This window comes from Cottoperca gobio, chromosome 23 (genome assembly GCF_900634415.1).
Source record: "Cottoperca gobio chromosome 23, fCotGob3.1, whole genome shotgun sequence".
In the NCBI taxonomy this organism is placed as follows: domain Eukaryota; kingdom Metazoa; phylum Chordata; class Actinopteri; order Perciformes; family Bovichtidae; genus Cottoperca; species Cottoperca gobio.
Window position 1 is genome coordinate 1,270,001 of NC_041377.1, and position 13,069 is coordinate 1,283,069.

The following is a 13,069-nucleotide window of genomic DNA, read 5'->3' on the forward strand; positions in this document are numbered from 1 at the left end:
AGGATATCGGCCAAAAGTATTCATTTGTAATTTGACAAAACATACTCACCTCACGGTTGATTTGGTCGGTGCGGTAATATGATTGAAAGCTCCCGGCTAACTTCTAAACAGACCTTCAAGTCAAAAACCTTTCAGTATTTATTGATCTGTAGAAAACAAGTTGTTTTGTTACCCCACCACAACTTCAGAGCAAAAAGCTTCTGGTGAAACGTCGAGCTTTGAAAAATGTTTGACTCAAAATATATAAACTAAGAGTCTACAGTCATGCTAGCAGCTCTGTGGAGCTGTAGCATGATGATGCTAACATGCGGCAGGGAGCGTGTTCGCATGCAAACATTTGCTACTTAGCATCAAACAAAAAGTACGGCGGAGATGATCTTTAGTTTTGCAGGAATTTGGTAATAAATGACGAGATAATGGTGCTTGATGACGAGATCACAAAGCGAGAGAGACATGTACATCTGTTATAGTTCACTCACAATCACGCAAATAAACATCGTGATACGTGGTCACATTATCGGGCGTTCGAGACTTCTCTGTTGAGTTCTTAGAAGAAGAGTTCTTTTGATTATTGCTTTTTGTGAAGTGAAGGCAAACCATTCAAGGATGTCAATAGTCTCTGGATAACTATATATTTAATACATTCAGAATTCAATTATACTTCTTGGTTCTTATCCTCTTTATTATATCTTTCAGTTTCACTGACTCGGCACAGAATACCTTGAAGTCTCACATCGTTCAGAAAACATCTCGCTCGCTCAAATCCTTCTTACTTACTCAAGCATCCCTGAAACGTTCTGTCCTGGATATGCAAAAGCTATTCTCTTCTGCAAACGGTCCAAAAAAATATCAAAGCGGATAAAATATCCATCTTTTTGTCCTTCCTCGTTCTCTTTGGTGCAGTTTCTATTTTACGGGAGAAAAAGCTGAATATTTTCCGCCTCGATGACTCGATTGAGATGGAAAAGTTCTTCGGAGAGACGCAACCTTGTACCTCGTTTTTTTGTACAAGCTTAGCTCCATCTCTGACCATGTCTTGGTTCAGCTGACCTCCTAAACCTCACTTACTACTTCTTTTACCTCCGGCAGATTTATTAACGTGTTTCCATTTGTGGTTAGTATTCAAGGCTCCTCTCAGGCCCGTCTCCTTGGGTACATTTCGGCATCCGCAGGGAGTCAAGTAAATGTCATTATTTTCTGGGAGATAATTGGACACAGGAACATTGCAGGAGAGATTTTCTCCTAACAGTCTGACATCCAGGTTAACGTTTGCTCACATCCACACTGCTGCATCGGGAAATCTTTGGCCTGATGATCTGACACATCTGTGCAGATTGTTTTTTGAATCCTCATTGCTAGAAAATGTGCTCCTCTTACCCTTTCAGTCAAATATCTCATTAAAATTCAGGGCTGATGAATATTACAGAGGTGAACTGAAAAACATCTCTCTGGGACGATCGTCGAAGGTATAAAGTTCTTCTGGCGGTCAAACATCTGCCAATACTGCAGCTCTTAATAAAGTCTCCCGATGAACAGGTTTGATTTAATATAGCAGCCCTGTTTATTAAGTACGTTCTTGACTCTGCTTACTAGATGCACCATTTTACATTTTTCAAGCCTCCAGGTCTTCATGAAATCACTCTTGAGTATATTTATATGAAAGGAAACCGTAAGTTGCATCCTGGTGAAAGTCCTCGCACACTCCGACTGCTACACATTCATGCAGACCAATGTTCTTCTGACACTGCTTTATCACAACAGATCCAGACTTTGTTCTTTGGAGGCGCCTGTTGTGTTTCATCCACTCATCCTCTTAAATATAGTGCAAAAAGCTTTGTGATGCAGTGACGACTCGCAGTACTTCAGTTGTTGGTAATACGTTTGGCTTTACTTTGCTCCTGCGAGCACATTTGCTGATTGGAGCAATTCTACTGAAATATTGATTTTGCCATTTTGGGCCTTAACGCTGCTCAAGGATCTGGTGTATCTGTGTCGAAGCCAAATCTGATTGGCTCTTTTTTTGTTTTGTTCTTTGTTTTGGTTTTTCTCCCAAAACAAAAACTTTATATTTCACCACAGTTTATTGAGCAAGTGGTGCCCAACTTCTACTACTGTCTGTTTTCGAGTGTATAAATCAAAATAACATAATAACAAATAACATCAATGCTTTGTGTCACAATTTTGTGATTAATCACGAAAATATTCAACTAATTATTATTATTGTATTAAGTTATTATTAGTTGTTGCCCGATCAGACTTGCTAACCAACCTGCTCCCAATCTGGATGAGCCAGGAATCACCATTCTTAATAAAACCCTCGTGAATATGTCTCTCTAAAAATTATGTTTATATATAACTTATTATTATTTATATATATATATATATATAATATTTATATATATAATATATATAATATATATAGTATTATATATATATATATATATATATATAATATATAGTATTTTATATATATATATATATATATATATATATTATATATATATTATATATATATAATATATATATATATATATATATATGTATATATATTATATATATATATATGTATATCTATTATATCTATATATATATATGTATATATATTATATATATATAATTATATATATATGTAATATATATATATATTGTGACACTGCATCAGAAAGTTTTTTTATATGTTAGTCAGAAAGCACTAAATTGGTGATTGTCAAGTCAATACTTACGGCTAATTGGTACCCCACCTGCGTACCCTCGTTGTGATCTAGTTATTTCAAAGTTCAAGAGCTTTTATAATTTGGCGTTATTTTATCCTTTCCTTTTATTCCTTCAGGATAATGATTGTACTCCAAAGTTGTTAGTACGGTGTGTGCGTCTTCGTAGCTCATTTCTGCTGCACTCCCCCACATCATCTGACCACTTGATTGACAGGCAGGCTTTCTTTTATTTCAGTGGGTGGTGCGTTACATAAGTCTGGGAGTTGATGGAGAGATGATTGCCCTCTGTGCGGCTGCATGCAGCCCTCCATGCAGCCCTCCATGTAGCCATGAACATCTATGGCCAGAGAGTGATACCTTTTAATATAATATATGTAGTATTTGAACCGAATACTACTTTACGGTCAGCAAAAATGATAATAAGTAATTAAATACATTTCCCCACTAATGTGCACACAGGGCCAGATTAATCTAATAACAAGCTCCGAGACAAAAGTGAGCCTCCATGTTCCCTTCTTAGTTTATTTATAATTTGATGAACTGTAATATTAAAGGTCATAGCAGCATTCAGCAGAAGTGTTGACGCGAGAGAGATGAAAGACATCCTCCTCTTACAGTGGGGACGTTGACATTTTGACAAATATTTCCATGATTTTACAATAATAAATAAAAAGCTTTGGAGCTTGAGATGAGCCCAGGATGAAGCTTAACTGAAAGTTTTAAACGGAAATACAATTTCCAAGGACAAGGATGCCCTTTCACACTCAAGAATTAAAGTAACTGACCGCAGAGAATCTTGGGAAATGTAGTTCAATGTGTCCTTTTGCTGTAAATACCACTTGTGGCCTCAGTTTCATATCAATCAGTTAATCAAATCACAACAAACTAATTGCGACTGATTAAAGTGAATCCGTGTGGAATGGCAGACTGGTCACATGACCTCACTATTTCTTGCTATGGACCTGCATCCATTCACTACGTTGCCGTAGCAACCCAAGACAAAGGTCATTGGAAACTCTTGGAAGTCTCCTCGTGGTGTGCCCGTCTTTAAAAAATCATTACCACTGAAATTAGGAAAGTGGAATAATTCATCGACATGGTTCGGGCATTGCTTTGTTCCGATTATGAACAGTAATAGCTTCCTCAGGGGGCCTTAAATAGAAAACCGAGGCATCCATCGAGCCCTAATGCTTGAGATATCATTGAATAGATGATTACCTTCAGGCCATTTATACCATCCACTCGGAACAATCACTGAGAAAAGCGAATGCTTTAAAGTGGTACGCCCTCAAAGTTTAAGTCAACACCTGAGCAATGTTCTCGCTGATTGTTATTGAAGGATCCAGAGTTACAGCTGTGATATGAAGTGCAACGATCCCACCATGTGAGTCTGGCTGCACGAGTGTAATCCTAACTAACATAATTATCTCTCTCTTTCTCCCCATGCGTCTGGTCCTCATCTGCCTGCTGTCCACTACAGGTAAGCCTCTATGTGTTGCACTAACATTGGGCGTAGCGTATTCTCTCTACACTCGCAGTGTAATGGCTCAGGCCGCTTGCCAAGCATGAAAACAATTTACCGCAGCCTAACAAGTTGTGAAATTGGAATCTGTACAATTTGCAACTGTATTACAGCCAGTGGATGTGCTGGCTTTCTTTCATTGCTCTGAAGTTGGCAGCATGAAAAGCAAATGCTATTTAGTTGGTATGTTGTGTAACAGATTAGAGGAAGCGGAGAGAAAATCCTTTTTCTTTTGTTGTCTCTTAACAATTTGGTGTGTGTGTGACACGTCTTTACGGGGCTGTAGCTGATTACTCCTTTTTTATTATGTTTTGTTCTTCTAACAGTTCACAAAGTGTGATATCTCATTACCAGGCCGCTTCGTTGCTGCTAGTTGGCTTTTTTAAATCTCAGGAGGTTTGTTATCTCAGATTCATGCTTCAGTGAAGCGCCGCACACTTACTTACATACTTCCTGATTTAAATGGTTTAAAGAAAGCAGCTGCGACCCTTTCAAACCTTACTCTATATATCTGCTCTTCATGACGATCGTCCATCTTGTCGTACAATATTTACACAGATATGTGAGAATAGTGCACCAGGTGAATAACTGAATAACTTGTCTGTTGAATGTTTAATATAACTGCGAATGTGGCCTTTTCTAAATCAGACGTATTAAACTTCCCTGCAATCAGGAGAGCACGCTTCAAGGAAGTGATGGAGTTCGGAGTTAGTTGGAAACAGCTGGTTTTGCATTTTAGTTCGGATTCTTCAAACCATTAAGAGCTGAGGGTGCCGTGCAGGTCAGCGTTGATGCAAGCCTTTCTCTTTCTGTATTTATATTTCTGCGCTGGAATATGGGCTCTTGTGGCTCTTTGGTGGTTTAGAGAAACTTCTTCACTTGTACTGATTGGCAAAATACTCCATCACTGCAGTACACACAGCAACTGGACTGCACATGAAGTGTTCGGGAACCAAGGGATTTGTAAGCTGTGTGATAAACAAGACTTAAAATGGAAACACTGTTAAAAAACCCTCTGCTGCCTTCTTAAAACTCAGCAGCCAAGAGAATACAAAGAGCAGCCGGACAAAACTCCCATCACGCCTTTCACAAAGGCAACTAAACATAATCGTATTGATAGAAAGTGTCCGATAATTTCTTATATTGTTGATTTTCTTAAAGCAATATCGTCATTTTCTTCCACACTGACCGTGATCAGTGATCTCTTGGTCAGTGCACAGCAGGTCAGCTAAAGATGTATAATTGTGAACATCAGTATTTCCAATAAGAGTAATGACTGAATGTCAACGTTGGGTTTAAATGGAGCTTTTCTTTAAAGTTAATTCCTCTGGAAACTTCTCACAAACACAACTAAATTCTAAAAACGTTTTTAGAACTGTTCCCCCTTATAATTAGAACTCAATGACATAGTTATTTGCAGGAAACTGGAGCATATACTGCGTATGTTGACTATGATGTTGGAGGATGTGTTTCAAACCCTCGTTCTTCGGCTCTGTCCGTCGCTTGTCCCCAGTTAGGATTCCCTTTAGCTGTTTTGGATGCTGCTGTTACAGAGTGTTTCATGTATTTGCTTTAACGTGTCTTCCAGCAAGGATTGTTGAGCTTTGATCCTGCAGCAACACTGTTCTCTGGCCACCATTCAAAATTATTGCCCGCCGAGCGCCAAATGTGTGCAGAAATTGGCTTTGGCGAGGAAATAAAAATGGGGTCACCGGCTGGTTGGGTGGTAATGTATTTGGGAATTACTGCCAGGCGGAAATCACTGTGTTTTATGTGCTCTGACCAGCTGAGGGGATGTTGGAACAATAATATGATATATATATGAATATAATTTGTCTCAGTGTGCTTTACAGATTGTACAGGATACGACACCCTCTGTCCTTAGACCCTCTGTCCTCAGACCCTCTGTCCTTAGACCCTCTGTCCTTAGACCCTCTGTCCTTAGACCCTCTGTCCTCAGACCCTCTGTCCTTAGACCCTCTGTTCTTAGACCCTCTGTCCTTAGACCCTCTGTCCTTAGACCCTCTGTCCTCAGACCCTCTGTCCTTAGACCCTCTGTCCTTAGACCCTCTGTCCTTAGACCCTCTGTCCTTAGACCCTCTGTCTTTAGACCCTCTGTCTTTAGACCCTCTGTCCTTAGACCCTCTGTCCTTAGACCCTCTGTCCTCAGACCCTCTGTCCTTAGACCCTCTGTCCTCAGACCCTCAGACCCTCTGTCCTTAGACCCTCTGTCCTTACACCCTCTGTCCTTAGACCCTCTGTCTTTAGACCCTCTGTCCTTAGACCCTCTGTCCTTAGACCCTCTGTCCTTAGACCCTCGCACAAGGAAACACTTCCTAAAAGAAACCCCACAATTAAAGGGGGAAAAATGGAAGAAACCTCAGGGAGAGCAACTGAGGAGGGATCCCTCTCCCAGGACAGACAGACGTGCAATAGATGTCGTATGTGCAGGATAAACAACATCGTACAAATACAACATTTGACAGAAATGATGTTGTGTTGAAAAAGAGAAAGTTTGGATGAATCCAGGAAAATGTCAAAAAGGCTTCCCGGTGTCCAGCAGGACCAGGGCAGCAGGCGCAGCCACGATTCATGATCCTGACGTAAACTTTATCAGTGGCAACCTGCCACATGAGAGACAGACACTCTGGGGATGATGCCCCGGATGGTGAGTTAGTAACATACATTTACATAAATGCATACAGATAGAGAGGGAGAAGAAGAGAGGGAGGGGAGGAGAGAGGAAGAGAAGGAGAGCAGGGAGGTGTCCCCCGGCAGTCTAAGCCTATAGCAGCATAACTAGGGGCTGATCCAAGGCAAGCCTGAGCCAGCCCTAACTATAAGCTTTATCAAAAAGGAAAGTCTTTAGCCTGCTCTTAAATGTGGAGAGTGTGTCTGCCTCCCGAACACAAACTGGAAGCTGGTTCCACTGGAGAGGAGCTTGATGGCTGAAGGCTCTGGCTCCCATTGTACTCTTAGAGACTCTAGGAACCACAAGTAACCCTGCAGTCTGGGAGCGTAATGCTCTAGTTGGTTTATAAGGCACTATGAGATCTTTAAGATATGCTGGAGCCTGACCATTAATTGCTTTGTAAGTCAGGAGAAGGATTATGAATTCTATTCTGTATTTTACCGGGAGCTAGAGCAGAGCAGCTAATACAGCATGTGATTCCGTTTCCTTGTTCTTGTCAATACACGTGCCGCTGCAAGATATAAGCAAATAAAACCAAAATCATCAGAAAGTCTGAAGCCAGAAGTCATCAATGTATTTTACTCCACAACGCAAACAAACGACTCTTCTGTCTCCGCGAGAGGTGGAATAACGCAGTTTATTGGTCAGTAGAAAATCTGTTTGGATGGTAAATCTCTCAGTTTACCTGTCACTGGCAGATGGGCCAGAATGTACGTTTTGGTTGTTGGCTCCAGCTGTTGGGCATCGTGCCCTGCAACAGGCGTCTAAGCATTAGATGGCTGAAATTAGCGTGATGGATGCAGCGGCTATTCATCATAGCAAGAGGCTCTTTCACAGTGTAATCACCACTCTGCCAACGCTTGCATGAAAGGAAAAAAAGGTGAAGATTCTCAACCTTGAACTTCCGTTCATGTTGTAGAATGTTGGCCGTCATGTCGGTCGTCCTTTAACTTATATATTTCCATCCGACTCGTGTTGTTTGGCTTGTTAGAGGATGAAGAAACTTTTGCATCATGCAGAATTTTCAGCTTGTGGCTAAAAAAAATATACATCTGACAAGACATCTGTAAAATGTGTCTGATATTAAACAGAACATCCACCACAATACTTTTCTCTGGATGAGTTAAAGGTCCTCTCTTGGCATTGATTAAACCCCTAAAAACTCATGTCTGTTCTTTTACTTGAAAACATCCCTTAATGCCTTAAATTGGCTTAAATGTAACACTACACCTCTGCCACATGTTGTATGCTCATAACTATGAATCACTCAAAAACTCAAACTGAAACTTACCGGTTGATTAAATGCACGGAGCAGCTTCAGGCTTCAATACAAGTGTTGTGGTAAAAATGGAGTGTTTTCTCTGGAAGTTTTACTGGGACGTTACGATTTTCCTTCTCCTCTGATACCCTTCGTTTCGCCGTGGCGTTACGCTAACGATATGGAAAGCCCAACCTGCAGGATGTGACGTATGAACACCGCAGCTCCGAGGCAGAAAAGTCTGTTCTGGATGCATTGACGTGCACAGCAGCTGCAGGACTACTTCCTGTAATGACACTAAAGTTTGCCTCGTGCCACCATAACTCTCCACCTCGGGTTCCAGCACGATGGACTGACGACACCTAAAGATGCATTTTGAGTTCATATTGACGTCTGATGAAAGCTAAAGAAATAATTGTAAAATATCCGTCTAGTGCAACACTTCAAGAAACTCTTTTAGAGAGAAAAATGTTCATACATATGTAAGATGCAAAGAATAGGTGCAGTAACAATGATGAATGGCGTTGGCCTTTTCTTTCATAGTGCACATGGGGTTGCTCGTAGCACCTGTATCCCCGGTGTAATGGCATTTCCACCAGTGACCTCGGTCAGCTGGAGAAATGGTTGAAATGTTGCCGCTCCTGCACAGTGTATTACTCTAAAATGATTTATTATTCAACCCTAGAGGGAAAGAAAGAGGGATAGGGTTCCCCGTGATGTGAAAGGACATTAGAGGATTGAGTTTTGTTCAGCTCACTCGCACTTTCCACCACTCGTTATTTTCTCTCAGCCTAATCACATTCAAATCGCACAGCGAGATCCTAATTTCATTGGTGCAACAAGGAGCCTTTCTTCCCTTCTTTTCCTCCCTTCATCTCTTCTGGCTATATGTTAAAGTCTTCGCTTATAACCACATGGTTAAATCCTGTTAGTATTCATGCGGCGGCTGCCCTCTGACTTCTGCATTTGTCATTTAAAGGGATATAATTAGCTAATGGAGCATGTCTGACTCAGGTCAGTTAGTTCTAGTCAAAATATTCAACCAGCCCCTCAATTCCATTTATCCTGAATATGATTTAACTCTGTGCATGTTGCTTTTGCTTTTAACCTCTTAAGAGGTGGGGGAATTTATCTGAAAATACCTACAAACGACATACCCAAAGTAAATTGAAAGCTGCTCTTCAACCATTTTCACCTGCTGCATGATTTTAGTGTCATCCAAAAGATAACTCTCTTATTATTCTTGCAAAACATTGATAAACACTCCAAGTGCTTCTGGCACTGAGTAATAGTGGTCTGAATATACTGAATGTGACGAAAATACACTCCGCCTGAATTTCTTTGGTTGAGAAAGATGCCTGAAGATGGGTACAGCTGGTAGGTATGGACTGGAAAACACAATAGGAACATAGCATCAAGTGTTACCAAGTTCAGGTTCAAATTTCATAACAAAGGTACAAAAACTTAACTTATTAACAGGTTTTTATAAGAGTAACACCAGGTGTTCACAAGCATTTGGAGATATTATAATATTTATTGATAAAAAGGCCATAAATAACTATTATATACCCAATTATCCCTGTCAGTAGTATTGACACAAAGTAAGTGAAGTATAAACTAATTTTTTGTAATATTTATGTGTTTTTTTTTGTATTTTGATTATAATAAATACAATTATGAAACATTAATTAACATTTGTTAAAAGAAGACCTATTGGTGAGGTACGTCTAAATCTTAAGCGTTTCATTGGCTACACGATACGCCAGTCAACGGGAGACTCGGCTGCTGCTGGCTTCGTCTGTAAACAACAGAAGAGGGGCTGGCACTTCCTTATGAAGTTGACACTCATTGGCTCTTGATGGCTGTAGATAACGCATGGAAGCTCCGATTGGCTCAAATGAAGTGTCAATCTAAAGGTCTGAGTTCAGCATCCGTCTTACAAACGTCTAAACAGCGCTGAATGCTAGAGATATCCCGTTTTTACCGTGTATGGTCACAACATTTTACACATTGATCAGCTGATTTCAAGGATTGCAACAGCTGTTCATGGGCTTTTATCGATGTGACGATGTTCATGATGGATATATTTTTACTGGAAACGATCTATTGGACCTCTGCAATGACACAGGAAGTGTTTTTGTTGGATTACTACTGATTACAGGATTATGATGAGACTTCATAGGTGAGTTGGCTCAAAGTTATGGGTTTGATTGTGAGTGTGCTTGCTTGTGTGAGATGCCTACTGTACTTGCTGTTGTGATTGTGATCTCAAAACCATTTTGCTCACTAAATAGACGAGACTCTAATCTTTCGATATGTGGCATTGCGTAACAACTCCATCATGGTGGACTGTAAACAACACAGGGCTGTTCACCCGTTACATTATACATGAATGCCAGAGCGCACAGGAGCAACTGCTAACTATACTTTATTCAGCTCAATCTTCTGTATCTGATATTATTGCACTATTTCTGGACGGAAAATGTAATTATTATTATTATTTTGTTATCCACCTGTTTCCTAGACAACCTTCATCTCAAGAGTTACCTGTGTTTCCTCGCAGACCATAATGCTTTGCACTTATATACAAAGTTACATAACACGTCAGGGCGCATCCGAGGGAGCCAAAATTCTGCAGAGCATTTTTAGAAGCATCTCTGAAGCTTCCTCGTTGAATAATTCAGAGCTGCTAGCATGAAGATGCAGGAGCCGCCGCCCTCGTCCAACGTGTTTGCTGTCATGTTTCTGTGTGAAGGACAAGGGCACGCCGGCCACCCGGGGTTCACGGTGAGGTCAGGGTTACACGCGCTTTTTGGCTGTAGAGCATCAAACTTAATCCGTTGGATATTGTTGGATGGCTGCCTTGTGAGGGTCAGTGGTCAAAGTCAGGAAGGCTTCTATTAAAAGATTGTTTTAATAAAGAAATGTGTGTGAAAAGTCGATTTGTCTGGTGCAGGCGTTGCTGAACTTTATGGAAAGTACTTATTTGGATGCATCATTTAATTCAATCCTTTCTCGTGGCATTGCATTATTTTTATAGATAAGTTTCAAATTTGAGTGACTTTATGAGATAGAGGTCCCGGGTTTAAAGTTATAATCCGTAAGGTTTCAGGCAGACTAACAATGAAGTCTACTATTTAAATACTGTAAATACACTGGATAAAAATAAGCCATGAGAAAGTGTCACAAACAGGTTTTGATTTAATGAAAATCTTAAGCTCTGTAACTTTGCACTCTCAGCACGTTGGTGGACTTTAAGTACTCAGGAAGAAGCCGGGCTCTTCCCAGAATGCCCCTGTGGCCTCGCTGTCTCCCTGCTCTGGGTCGGGCTGTCAGCCTCCCTCACATCAGCGGGGTGAGGCGGGCCGAGCTGTGAGGTCACGACTGGACAATCTACTGTCTACTCTGCCTCCCTTTCACAACTGTCAGGGAAATAGATAAGAGTGTGTGTGTGTGTGTGTGTGTGTGTGTGTGTGTGTGTGTGTGTGTGTGTGTGTGTGTGTGTATATGTGTGTATGTGTGTGTGTGTGATCTCCACTTTAACCTGTAGTTATGACTTCAAGTTGACTTGAACTACCAGTGGGGACACAGAGGTCGTGTCCTCTGCAAGGTGTTAGTCACGTCCTCTTCACACAGAGCTGCACAGTAAGAGTGTCTCAGCATCAACTGTTCAGTGCAGTCTGTCCAGTTTGGTTCATGAAGACCCCATTTACATCAGCCATTTCTCCTATCAGGGTCCAATTTAAAATCTATTTATACTTAGTTGCATCTGCATTAGTCACGAACCAGGAAGTGCTGGAGGCTCAGTGATATAGTGAATTCTTCTTCTTCCATTTTGAACTTTCTCTCCATTCCCTCAAAGGTCAGTCCTGTCAAGAAGATTTGCAAGTAGTCAATAGCTCAAATTCACATGTCAAGAAGTCAGCACATTTACTGCACATTTCCACTGAAAATAATTGATTTAGTTCTAAAATGCTGATGAGACTGAACCCTTTCCTAAATCTGAAATAAGATAGCATCCATCTTTTTTCTGGATGCAATTCTGGCAGTCTCTTACGAACTCCAGTGTAGAAGGTGTCGATGAGCTAGAGCAGGGGTATTCAACTAAAATTCAAAGAGGTCCAGTTAGAGAAAATGTCCGTGAGCAAAGGTCCGGAACATCATAATGTCTAACTTGCGTTATGAATTAGTGTGAGATATATTGAAGCAGCATAGTAGCTGTATCAACGTCTGCACGTCATCAACAGCATACGTTATGTGCTATATCCTCATACGTTCACGGTCCTCGGAGGATGAATCCTCTCCCTCTACCGCCACCAGCAGGATGACAATTTCATCTGTCTAATACTTTTGTTTGTGGCCAAACACCAGCATATTTAGTGCTAATTAGCAAATGTTGAGAAAAACTACAATTTGTCAGCATATCCACGCACCTAAGTATATTCAGTACACATTCTCTTATTCGTGTATCAGATTTACTGACTGTATGCTACTGTGTGGTTATACTTGAATTTGCACAGCAAGAACAATGAGTCACAAGTGTCAATAGTTTAGTGTAAATGGAAGAAAAAGTATTTTTCACTTTGCTGTATATACAGAACCCTGACCTCAAACTATAGAGTCCAACAGCAAGTTTAATTTCACTTTAACCACCCACACGATCCCAGATCGCCAATGACCCTCCGGTGCTAAATCCTGCTTACAAGAGTTGTTTCTAAAGATTGTTTCTCTCTCTCTCTCTCTCCTGAAGTGACGTCCAGCTACTACAGGACAACCAGAACATGCAGTAAAATACAGTGCAGTGCTTTGTTTCGGGTCCAAATTCAACTCAAGTTACGAATCTTCATGAGCAGATTGGATGTACGTTTTCTTCTTCTTCCTCT

At 40.7% G+C, this 13,069-nt stretch overlaps 1 protein-coding gene across 4 annotated transcripts in view; it reads left to right on the forward strand.

Annotated features, from left to right (window-relative positions):
- The window catches only part of LOC115028483 (ankyrin repeat and BTB/POZ domain-containing protein BTBD11-A), a 124,401-nt gene that overhangs the window by 41,103 nt on the left and 70,229 nt on the right, over nucleotides 1-13,069 (forward strand). The window lies entirely within an intron of this gene.